Here is a 13,431-nt window from a genome sequence, read left to right on the forward strand (position 1 = left end):
GTAGACATGTGAATCTAGTGAAGTCTTGCCCTGGATGTTTTGCTCGCCATAAAAGACAGGATTGCCCATCACGTGCCACAACGTGTTACACTTGTGGAAAAACAGGCCATGTCCAAGCAGTTTGTTTGCAACAGCACAAAAACACCAATTTTGCCTGCTCCCAGAAAAAAACAGGTTCCTGCACATGCAGTGAACTTTTTGTTTGCCAAACCTACAACAGGTTCTGACAAAAGTAATATTAAGGTTGTGCCTCTTTCTCGCCCTAGTGCTGTGTAACAATGTTCTAACAAACTATTTGTATCATTACTGGGCGTTGTGTGAACTTTCAGTTAGACACAGGTGCCTCAGTTACTTTGCTTAATCGTGCCACGTGCGAACAGTTAGGCTCACCATGCCTTTTTAAATCTAGCAAGCACCTCACTGTTTACAATGGAGAGGACATACTTAAAATCAAGACACAGAGAGAACATTTTCGGTTTAGATGCCTATGATTTGTTTGGGCTTAGCATCACACCAAATGACAGTGTCTAGCTTGCTTAAAGAATTTCCTGAACTATTTTCAGAGGGAAGGGAAAAGCCAATAATTTTGTAGCACACGTTACACTGAAAGACAATGCACAGCCTAAGTTTTTTCAGGCCCACACTGTTCCAATTGGTTTAAGAGACAAAGTAGCCAGTGAATTGAAAGAATTGCAAGATAATTGAGTAATTGCTTTGATTCAAGGTAGTCAGTGGGCAAGTCCTCTCATTTTGTTGCCTAAGCCTTCTGGTCACATCCACTTTTATGTTGACTTCAAGTCCGTAGTTAATCCACGGACAATAGTTGACACTTATCCATTATCTCGCCCAGAGGAACTCATGGACAGGCTTGGTGCAGGACGTTACTTTCCTTAGATAGATTTGTGTGATGCCTATTTGCAAATTCCATTGGATGAAGAATCTCAGAAAGTGTTTGTTTTATATATATATATATATATACACTTAGGACTGTTCAAGTATTTGTGTTTGTCCTTCGGCAGAGCTTCTGTACCCACCATTTTTCAACATTACTTGGAACAGCTGACTGCAAAGATGCCATTTTGCTCAAACTACTTTGATGATATGGTCATCTCAGGCTGTACACCAGAGGAGCACATTGCCAATTTGCACACCCTTTTTCAAGTATTGTCAGAAGCAGGACTCAAGCATCGTCTCAAAAAGCGTGACTTTTTTCAAACTGAACTACAGTACTTAAGTCATGTTATAAAGAGTCAGCGTGTGCACCTCCTCCAATCTTATTTGCTAGTAATCCGTGACCTGCCTGTTCCTTGAAATGTGTGTGAACTGCAGTCTGTACTAGGCACGATGACATACTACATTCGGTTCATATCGAATGCCGCTCAGATCGTGGCTTCATTGCATCGCTTGCATCATAAAAATGTACCTTTTGTGTGGACTAAAGATTGTCAAAATGCAGTTCGGAAACTCAAAAATGCTTTATTTAGTGACAGAAGTTTAGTGCATTTTGACCCTGCCAAGCCAGTAGTTTTGCAAGTTGACTCTTCTTCCTAGGGAATCGGTGCTGTGCTTTCGAACAGAATTGGTACACGAGACAGACCTATTGCTTTTGCCTCAAAGTGGTTAACTCAAACTCAGAGCAGTTATTCACATCCTGAAAAAAGGCTCTCGCTGTTTTGTATAGTGTGACAAATTTCCATCAGTATTTGTATGGTTGCAAGTTCTATTTAGTGACAGATCACAAGCCTTTGCAGCCCTTGTTTCATCTGTCAAAGCCGGTTCCTATATGCGTTGCTCAAAAATTGCAATGCTGGGCTTTGTTGCTTTCGCAGTATCAGTATGAAATTGTGTACAGACCTATGGCAAATCATGGCAATGCACTCACCCTATTTCACCTTCTGATTGGCCCAGACTCTGATTTTTGTGCATCTGCCACATCTTGTTGCCAAATCGATGTGCAGGACTCTGAATTGCTGAAATCTTTTCCCTTGTACTACAGAAAAATAGCATAGGGCATGGAAAAAGACCCAGGTTTCAAGATTTTGTTTCATTATGTTCGCATGTCATGCCCTCATTCATTGAACAGTATCCAGAACTCAGTTGTGTGCCGATACTTTGCTCATTGGCATAACCTTACAATTGTACAGGGTGTGATTCTAGTTCAGAATGACAGTGGAAAGTTACGTGTGCTTATTTCCAAAGTATTGCAAAAGGATGTGTTGCAATTGCTCTACCAAGTATGTTGGGGAATTTTTTGCACTAAACAGTTAGCATGACAGCATTGTATTTGGCAAGGCATGGACACCCACATTGAACAGATGGTGTCACCATGTTACGCATGCATGGAGTACCAATCTGCTCTGCCACAGACATTCTCAGCTAAACCTAAGTCTCAATTGCCATGGTAACAAGTGCACATAGACGTTGCAGGACCATTTTGGAACACTCATTGGATCATAGTGGTAGACTCTTTTAGCAAGTTCCCATTTGCAGTGCCTATGAACTCTACCACATCACATAGCACCATTCAAGCATTGTCCTCAATTTTTGCATCAAAGGTTTGCCAGAAGTACTTGTGTTGAACAGCAGACAACAGTTCACTTCACATGATTTCGAACAGTCTTGTGAACGGAATGGCATCCGTCATCTCACAAGTGCTCTGTTTCAGCCGTGGTCCAACAAAAAAGCAGAACGTTTTGTACACACTTTCAAACAACACATGGCCAAGCTACTCACCACCCACATTTGGGGACAGTTGCTGCAACTCTTTCTCACCTCCTATCGCTCCCACCCATAAGACGGACCATCACCAATGGAACGTGTGCATGACCACCGCCATCGGACACTCCTACACTTGCTACACCCAACACAGTGTCCGGCACCACCAATGGTCACAAGTATTGTTTTGCGCCACATGGTCTTGTTCTTTTCAGGGTTTATGGCAACTGTGGGCACTGGGAGAGAAGCATGATCCAGGAATGCATTGGCTCTCTTATACGTATTTGATTGCAGGTCCGCCATCATCGCCCCACGACATGCCCTCAGGTCTGGACATGTGCCGTGGCAGCAGTTTTCCAGAGGATGTTCTTATTGCCTTGCAAGCCAGATGACAGGGTATGATCAGGAGTATGCCATCCTCTACAGCTACAGCTCCCGGCTTATCTCTATGTCCTGTGTCGTGCCTCCCTCGCCAATGTTCTTCGCAGCCTCCCTACAGGATACTGCTGTGGCATTTTGGGGTGGGGGGGAGAGGAATGTGCTGGTGTAAGATGTCACCAGCACACTGGTCAGCAAAGAGGTTGTGAGAAGGTCGATAGTAGGGGCTGGAGCAAGTGCACCTAACAGCAGAGAGGCCAAAGACAGACTCGCAAGCAATGTGCTGCCAACACCGTCTCGACCGCAAGTATTTAGATTGCCGCCGCAGAATGGAGGGCCCAGCCAGTCACAGACAGTCAGGCCAGTCGCAGTCGCAGTCAGCTCAGTTACTAGCTCAGTCACTATTCAGTTGGCGTCTGTTGGTTCATGTCACTGGCTATGAGAGTGTGTAGTTTTTATAGCAGAACTTGTACTTCACCGGCAGTGGGGCTAATGTGGACTATTATGGAAGAGTTTGTACCACAACAATTTGCTTAAAGATAAGTAGCTCTCTGTTTATGTTAACAAAAAACCTTGTTAACACATGTGTGCAGTTTTGTTGTAGAAAGAGGATACCAACCACCAAACAACATGCTCTCCTTGATCCCCAAGGTGCAACAAGAGTCTACAGTGGCAATGAGATGACACAGAACTTTTTAAGGTTCAATTTTTGTCAAGTTGTTATCAATGTCATGTAAGAAGTGCAACAATGATTTTGATAAAATGAAAATCACTGCTTACATTAAGACTGATTTACTGCTTCTGCCTCAAATATAAACAAACTGATGATTTTTCATGAAAACACTTGGAAATTTAAAAGAGAAATGTGATGCATTTCTGTTTTGCTGATGACTCTCAATTAGCACTGGGAGTGTTGTGGCAGACATGGGAGGCCAATTATGGTAGTGGCAGTGTGAGAGAGTCCTTGGTCATTATGAAGTTTCTACATTGTAAGAGGGTTGAGAAAAGAAGAAAACTACATATCAAAGGTCTGTGAGTAATCAATGACATTTTCCAGTCTAAAAAATCTTTTCATACTGCCCTTGCATTATTAAACAATAACCATAGTAGGATATGTGAATATCTGAAAAACTGCCCACCCAAGTTTTTAGTGAATAGGTAATCATTTTAAATTCCTTTCACTTTCTCCTTTTAACAATCCTCCTTAATGTATCATTTTTAGTGAAAAGAAAAGCCTGCAGAAGGATGAATGTCTACCTGTTTCATGTATGTTATCGTCTGCGTTAATTTTCCATAATGTCTTCCTCATTTAGCACTCATAGAGTACTTCTTAAGCATTTCAGTAATCATGGATAATTTTTTTCTTTTTCTCTTCTTGCAATGCAATCTGCTATTAAGTCACTCTGATTTAAAATTAAAGTAAAACTTTTATGTTAATAATATTTGAGACACAGCAGGAACCTCTAGGTACTAGTCACCAAACAGGAAGAACTGGAGTGGGTTGCAGAGATATATAAATTAAAAATATGGTTGAATTTCAAGCTTTTGCAGGGTCTCGCTAAAAGTTCATTCTGCTGATTAATCTGGAACGTTTTACTCTTCTTTGTGTGTGTGTGTGTGTGTGTGTGTGTGTGTTTTTTTCTACAGCACATATTGTTCTATTAATATCCAAAAATGAATACTGAGCATTAAGTACAGGTTTAGAAGCCTCTTTAATTTTATGGTCTAATAGAGGATCTGGAAACAGACAAGTATAGAGTACTCACGGATTAAATGTTAAATCTTATGGTCATATGGAATTAAAGGAGGATTCATTGTTTACAAATATTTAAATGTTGAATTTATGTGAGAGACTACACACTGAGGACATCTAATTTCGCACAACAAAATCCACAACCTACTCATGTGTGTACACTTTGAGTCACTGACAACTTGTATTTAGAATCAACTGTTTCATAAGTTAACAATGCTGGAAAAGACATATTACCACTGACTGTAAAGAAGACCTGTCAAGTTACAGACAGGCATAATTAAAAGACACTTACATATAGCTTTTGGCCACAGCCTTCATCAGTAAAACACACGCGCACACACACACACACACACACACACACACACACACACACACTAGCAAACACGCCTCATACCCACACGGCCATCAACTCCGGCATAGGCTGTGGCCAAAAGCTATATATAAGTGTCCTTTAATTGTGCCTGTTTTCTTTCTGGTAAGTAGCAGTCTGTCTTTTCCTGGACTGTAGATATTGCTATCCGGAGTTTCCACTGCTTGTTTCAGAAGTTACATTCAAATGTAATAATAAATCCTTTATTTGACTGTGATGATCAAAAAAACAGTTTCATCACTCAGGTTTAGGTAATAAAAGGGAAATATTTTACAAAGAGGCCATAAATAGAAACTCAGATTTTTTAGAGATTGAATTAACATTCAGCTGAAGTACCAAAACAAGATGGATAACACCTAGAATTAAAGTATCTTGTACCACAAAGAGAGCAAGCCATGTTTGATTCAGGATAGTGTCTGATCTAGAATAACATTACTAAAGGCATCGTCAAATGCTCCATGCAATATCCATTGATCAAAAAGCATGCACTGTGCACAAAATAATTAAAAAGGTGTCAACAACTGTGACACAATGATGATAGAGTCAAATCAATAGCTATCACATTCAGTGTACACAGAGTGACAGAAAGCATAGGAATTTATAATAAAAAATCAAATGCAGATGTATTAATACTTAGGCCTAAATGAGACAACTCACCGAAAAGCAGAAGACTAGGGGCCAACAATCAATGACTGGTATCCATAGATCTATGGATACCAGTCACTGAATGCTGGCTCCTATTCTGTATGGACTAGAGGTAGGAATCTTCCTACACATCAGTCATGGAGCCTGTAAATGATGTAATATATTGCCGAAACTGGTTGCTCAAAATAACTATTGGAAATTTAGATGGCTGAAAGATGTCTTGATTCGACATTGTGAAAAACAGAAGCATCAAGTCATCGATAGGCACTCACGAAAAGAAAGAAAACTTACTAGCTTTCAGAGTAAACCTTCTCTGAGCTAGAATACAAACACAGAGAAAACACATTCACATTTACGCATGCAGGCATTCAATCCTATGCCCTTACGTAGCTCCAGCTGGATGCACAATATTACATTTCAGCAGGTGGACTAGGTTGTGATGGTGGTTGTGTCAGGTAATGTGGGTAGAGGAAGAGAACAACAGAAGACAGGCAGATGATTTTTTTTTTTTTGGGGAAGGGGGGGGGAGGTGGTGGGGGGGGGGGGGGAAGGTGGAAGGCGGGGGGGTTGGCTAGTGGCTTGGTGGAAGGCAGCTGGTTTTCCAGCTATAAATGAGGAAGGGAGGGGTGCCAGGTACTCAGGCTAAGCATGTGATACCTGGGTTTCAGAGCCAGTGGGGAGCGGTGCATGCTGAAGGTGACATGGAGACATGAATGGAGAAGAGCTTTCAGGACGGAGGAAGTGGAATCTGTTTTGGGTGGAGCATGTGGGGACAGTGGGTTACCAGAGATTGAGGCCAAGTTGATTACAGGAGTGAAGGACGTGTCGCAAGGATAACTCCCATCTGCATGGTTCAGAGAAGATGGTGGTGGAGGAGGGAAGGATCCAGATCTCGAGTTGTGAAGCAGCCTTTGAAATTGAGCATGTTATGCTCAGCTGAATGTTTTGCCACTAGGTGGTCAACTCTGTTCCTGACAACAGTTTGGTGGTGCCCCATTCATCCTGTTGGGCAGCTGGTTAGTAGCCATTCTGACATAAAAAGCTGTGCAGTGTTTGCAGTAGAGTTGGTATATGATATGGCTGCTTTCACAGGTGGCCTCTCTGATGGCATAGGATAAGCCTGTGATGGGGTTGGAGTACGAAGTTCTGGATGTATGAATTCAACAGGTCTTGCACCTTGGTCTTCCACAGTTGGCATGCCTGTGGCATGGGGTTGGGAGTGGGAGTGGCGTAGGGGTGGACCAGTCTACCTGGTGGCACAACATGCAGCTAAGCATAACATGCTCAATTTCAATGGCTGCTTCACAACCCAGGCCACGAGGAGCCTTCCATCCACCAGCAGCTTCTCTGAACTTCAAAGATGTGAGTTATCCTTGCATTACATCCTTCACTCCCATAATCATCCTGTCCTCAGTCTCCAGTGCCTGACTGTCCCCACACCTTTCATCCAACAGTTTCCCCTTCTTCCATGCTGTAACCCCCTCCCAGATTCATGTCCTGGTATAACCTTCAGCTTGAGCGGCTCCCCACTGGCTCTGATAACTGTGAATTACATGCCTGGCCCATGTTCCTGCCAACCCTCCCTCATCCCTAGCCAGCAAGCCGGCTGCCTTCTGCCGAGTCGCTAGCCACCCACCTGCAACTCCTCTCCCTGCCTCCTACCTCTCTTTCCCTTTACCCACCCCAACCTACTCCAACTGCCAAAATGCATACTGTACGTCCAGCCAGTGCCATGAAGGGGCATAGGAGTGCGCATGAGCACATGTGTATGTGTGTGAATGTGAATGTATTTTCTGTGTGTATTTGACTCTAGCTCGAAAAAGGATTACTCCGAAAGCTAGCGCAAGTTTTCTTTCTTTTAGTATGTGCCTACTGACGAGTCAACATCTCTGCTTTTCAGTGAGTGGTCTCCTTTAATACAAAAGTATTTACATTCTACCAGAACTGTCCTACAAAAAGAAAATACAGAAGTGCTGTATCTACACAGGCAGACACCACATGCATCGTCAACAGATTGCAGCTTCGAGCATACAGACACTACATAAATAAAGAAAAAAGTAACCAGAACACTGAAAAGCTGTAATATGTTTCACTAGACAACTGTTTCTAATGTACTATTAAAATTTTCTGCTGAATCGATGGAATATGTAATAGTAAAGCTGATATACGGAGTGGTCAGAAACAATGTGAAAAGCTTGTAAGGGTGTTGCAGAGCAGATAGTCCTGAGAAATAATTATTAAGAAAAAATTCAATATTCCAAATTAATTAGCTTTGAAGCTGGCCAATCAGGCCATTTCACAAAGAAATTCATGTAGTCTGCCAGATTCAGTTAGTGTCAGTCGTCCTCACAGCATAAGTGGTAGCACGGCAGACTGCACAGCCTCTGGCTTGGGTTCGATCCTTACTACCATCCCATGTCCAGTACTGAATTGCTCTCTTGTTTGGTTTTAGGAAGTCAAATGAACAACAAGTTTGGCAACACCGTCTCTGGTGGGCAACTTGAATTTGCATGCACAATGGCCTGGTTGGCTAACTTCAATGCTAATTAACTCAGAAACAGTGCAGCATATCAAATCTTTTTCTTAACATTTATTTCTCAGCACAACCTATCCTGTAACAACCTTACAAACTTTTCATACTGTTTGTGACCACCCTGTATATAAACAGACGTAAAAAAACAATGATCACAGAACCAATTCCAAGTTTTTTCAGCAATTTCAGAAAAGTGACTAAAACATAATGGTAATCAATGAGTATGAGAGAAACTGCTATTACTTCCTCAATGTATGGCTTCTATACAAAGCTATCTCCAGAAAAAGCAGTATCTGAAAGTTAAGCAGACATGAACAAGTAAAATTACTGCATAATGATATTGTGTGTTCATATCAAAGCCTTTAGATGTACATACCATAAATTGTACTAGAAATTGCAGTATCTGTGCATTAATGACACCCTACCCCACTATAACCATAGGAATAAAACTAGACTCAGAATACAAGAATGTCACTTATGGCAACCTTGATCTGTTCCAACTCTTGGCATTCATGAATAATTCACCAAATACATAAACGGTTGTTAAAAATATCAACACTCACAATTGAGATGCACATAATGATTAACATGTGGGAAAGGGAGTTAAACATTAGTGGTCACATACTAAATGATCCCATACCTAAAATTTATTGACATCACTGTGAATAACAAACTGAAACGGAAACAACACAATAATAAACTGATCACTGCACTGTACTTACCAGTATCTGTCAAATTTCTTAAACTGCATAAAATATGGTAATTTATTTTGCATACTTCCAGTCTTTGTTGTCCTACTGGATAGACTTTTCAGTAAATGAAGTTAAAGCCCCTGAAGGATGTATCTACAATTGGTCAATAAGAAATTGTGAAACAGTAACCATACAGCTGACAAACAGCTCCTCTTCAAAAACTCTCCCTTGGTAGTACATTTACTCTTTCATGACATTTGCAGCCATTAATAAAATCATGTTACGACAATACAAGACATAATATAGATTCTATAGAGACTTTCTTAGCAACTCTCCCAACAAATTTTAAGATTAAATGGATCCCTTTTAACAATGCAATAAAAGTAACAATGCAGACTGTAAATATAACTTGTCAAAAAGTAAACAGAATCTTTGTATCATTGGTCAAGGAACCTACCTGACTGCTATACCACATGGGCCATTGAAGCCTCCAAAATGGAACTCATTTCCCTGAACTCCAGGGATGGAAACTTTCTCTCAAACGTATGCCTTTGAAGGCATCACCTAAAAAAGATCCATGATACAGCAATAAGCACCCATATGGCACCATCTTATGCCAACCTATTCATGGACCATCCAAATGAATACTTCCCAACCACTCAGAATCATTGATGACATCTTTGTGATCTGTACTGAGAGTGAGATCCACCTACCCACATTCCTCAAGATCCTCAACACCTTCTCCCCCCATTTGCTTCACCTCGTCCTCCTCTACCCAACAAGCTACCTTCCTCGATGTTGGCCTCCACCTTAAGGATGGCTACTTTAGAACCTCTGTCCACATCATACCTGTCCAACAATACCTCCATTTCGCCAACGGCCATCCATCTCACACCAAAAAGTCCCTTCCACATAGCCTAGCCACCGGTTGTGTCAAATCTGTAGTGACAAGGAGCCTGTTTCCGAACATGGCAAGAGTTGCATTCTGGCCTTTAGAGACCTAAATTATCCTCCCGACCTCATTCAGAATCAGATCTCCCAAGCCCTGTCTCTCCAGTCCCCTATCACCCACACACCATCTAACTTTCACAGTGCCCTGATTTGAGCAATGTCCAACTGACCTCCGCCTCCCGCAGTGGTATTCTGCCACCAACTAAACCTATGTAACATCATTATCCATCCCTACTCTCTCTCCCCCCCCCCCCCTCCCCCCACCACCCCTGCCCCCAACTCCTTGCCTTATGGCTCACATCCCTGCGATAGACCTAGATCGAATATCTGTTCCCTACATCCTCCTACCACCAGTCCTGTCGCAGGCATCTCCTGTTACAGGGCTTAACAACTTGCTGACTTTGAGCATGGGCACTCGGATCTGTTTAGGTTCTTGCTCATGAGTAAACCCATTTTTGTGGGTGAGAAGGTAAAATTCTTCACACTGCAGATTGCAATGCAAAGACATTGTTATGTTGCCATTGCTACTATTGGATGGTGCTGTTGTCAAAATTGACTCTCCCCTGTTTCAGAGTTGGCGCCTCTTCCATATTGTCACAACATCATGTGCGTATGCATTGCCCTCACTCCCCACAATGCTGCAACTATAGGATATAAATCAGGATTCGTAGTGCAACTAAATGGGAAAATTAAAAAGTTTCCCATACCCCAAGCTTCAAGTAACTAATCTGTGGTGCAACAGGGAATATTAAGTCATTATAGATTTATACAATAATTTTCCCCAGGATCAATTTCCTCATTTAAATAAGTCTCCATACATCCTGCACCCTGTTCCTCATGACAATGGACGGAGAGCAGTACTCACTGCTTGCAGGTCTGCACTCACCATCTGCTCGCAGAGCACATTTGCGGAAGCCTTGTCGTATCCAACAAAGACAGGGCTACCTGTGAAAGAACCAAGTCATCTACAAAGGCAGCTGCAACCACTGTGCTGCTTTCTATAATGGCATGACAATTACAAGCTCTCTATCTGCATGAATGGAAACCGCCAAGCTGTGGCCAAGAGACAGCTAGACCACCCAGTTGTTGAGCAAGCTGTCCAACAGGACATGCTTCACTTCAGTGACTGCTTCACAGCCTGCAACATCTGGATCCATTCTTCCCAACACTAGCTTTTCTGAACCATGCACTGAGAACTCTCCCTACAACATATCCTTTGTTCCTGCAATCCCTCTGGACTCAACCTTCGTTAGTCCCATCATTCACCTGTCTATCCTCTTCCCTGCTCCCACTCCAGCAATACAGCCCCTTCTCTTCTGCTAATGCACCCAATAGTCTTTTCCCCTTCTTTTCTCTCCCCTCTTCCTCTTCTGCTCCCCACACACCCACACACCACACCACCCCTCCCCAGCACAGCATCCTGACCATGTGCTTCCTTCTTTAAATATCATTAGTCTTCCGACTGGTTTGATGCGGCCCACCATGATTTCCTCTCCTGTACTAACCTCTTCATCTCAGATTAACACTTGCAACATAACCTCAATAATTTGCTGTATGTGTTACCACCCCCCCCCCCCCCCCCCCCACACCTTCATACCTCCTCCCCATCTGCTTAAGTCAGATGCAGTTCCAGTCTGCAGTAACGCCATAGAGGTTGGAGACTGTGGTCATGTGTGTGTGTAAGTTGTACTTTGTGAATGTGTGTGTACTTTCTATATCCAAAGGATGCCTTTAGGCCAAAAGCTTAAATTGTTAGTAGTCTTTTAACTGTGCCTGTCTGCAACTCAGTGTCTTCTCTATGTGATGAGTAGCAATCTCTCATTTTCATAATACTGTTGTTATTCCATCCTGGACTTTCCATTGTTCAGAATGAGACTGACGGGATGTGCAAACTGGCAAAGCAGGACTGGCTAGAGGAGAAATGGGAGGTTGTGGAAACATGAATGACTAGGGGAAGATAGATACTGCTTATATGAAAGTTAAAGAGACCTTCGAAGAAATGAGAAGTAACTATGAATATCACGAGCTCACATGGCAAACCAGTACTAAGAAAGAAAGCTGAAAGATGGAAGTAATTTATAGAAGAGCTATACAAGGGAAATGAAGGAAAGAGGCAGTAAAGGAAAATAAGACAAGAGATAAGTACTGCAACAAGAATTTAACACAGCTCTGAAAGCCCTGAGTTGAAAAAAGTCTGCAAGAGTTGATGGCAGGCCCCCAGAATTGCTGGGATCCTTGAGACAGCCAGCCATGACAAAACTATTCCACTTGGTATGCAAGACAGTGAAACACATTCAAGACTTAAAGAAGGCAGGTGCCGAAAGCTGTGAATATTACCAGTCCATAGTTTAATGAGTCATGGTTGCAAAATACTGACATAAATTATATACAAAGAATGGAAAAATTGGGAAATGTTGTCCTTGGCAAAGATCAGCTTCAGTTCCTGACAAATGTAGAAGCACACAAAGCTATTCTAAAGGCAAACTTATGTTTGTAGCATTTGGAGATTTAGGTGCTTTCGACAAGGCTCTCTAAAATATGCGCTTTGAAATTCTGAAGGCATCAGAGGTAAATAAAAGAGCAAAAAGTTATCTACAACTTTTAAAGAAACTTGACTGCAGTTATGTAAGTCAAAGGACATGAAACTGAAGCAGCAGATGAGGAGGGAGTGATACAAGGTTGTAACCTCTTCCTGATGTTATTCAATATGGAAAGAAAAATTAACATTCAGGGAGAAAAAATAAAAAATTTCAGGTTTGCGGGTGACATTGTAATTTTGTCAGAGATAGCAAAGGAGTTGGAAGAGCTGTTGAACAGAGTGGATAGTGTCCTAAAAGAGGTTATAAGATGAATACCAATAAAAGTAAAATGAGGGTAACAGAATGTAGTCCAATTAAATCAGGTGATGATGAAATATTTATGTTAGGAAATGAGACCAAAAATAGTCGACGAGCTTCGCTATTTTGGCAGCAAAATAACTGATGATAGTGGAAGTAGAGAGAGATAAAATGCAGACTGGCAATAGCAAGAAAAGCATTTCTGAAGAAGAGAAATTTGTTAACATCCAATATAAATGTAAGAGTATTTATAAATGTTATGCTACAGAAGAATGTGGAGAATTTGATAGATTGAATAAGAGGAGGTATGGAATTACAACAAATAAGACAGTCACCTTCTGTATATCAAAGCTGTAAATTAGCCCGCAGGCCCCACCAGAGGCACTCTTGATTCAGCATCAGCAGTTGTTTTGTTTAATGATGCATCATGTGATGAAAGAGTGAGAACTTCTTTGTCTTCCTGAAGACAGATGTCACATTGCATTCATTAATTTTTAAAGCAAAAATTCTAAAGAAGATTGTTTTCTATGCTGCGAGAAATTGTCCGTACCAACTGT

At 41.7% G+C, this 13,431-nt stretch overlaps 1 protein-coding gene across 4 annotated transcripts in view; it reads right to left on the reverse strand.

Moving 5' to 3' along the window:
• The window catches only part of LOC124620370 (reticulon-4-interacting protein 1 homolog, mitochondrial-like), a 173,190-nt gene that overhangs the window by 60,463 nt on the left and 99,296 nt on the right, over window positions 1-13,431 (reverse strand). For 2 of the 4 annotated variants that reach the window (XR_006980172.1, XR_006980173.1), the window contains exon 9: window positions 9,117-9,239. The exons of the other annotated variants lie outside the window; for them this stretch is intronic. The gene's annotated coding sequence lies outside the window, so the exon portion shown is untranslated. The remainder of the gene's footprint in view (window positions 1-9,116; window positions 9,240-13,431) is intronic. 4 annotated transcript variants of the gene reach the window in all.

Source organism: Schistocerca americana, chromosome 6, assembly GCF_021461395.2.
Source record: "Schistocerca americana isolate TAMUIC-IGC-003095 chromosome 6, iqSchAmer2.1, whole genome shotgun sequence".
NCBI lineage: Eukaryota > Metazoa > Arthropoda > Insecta > Orthoptera > Acrididae > Schistocerca > Schistocerca americana.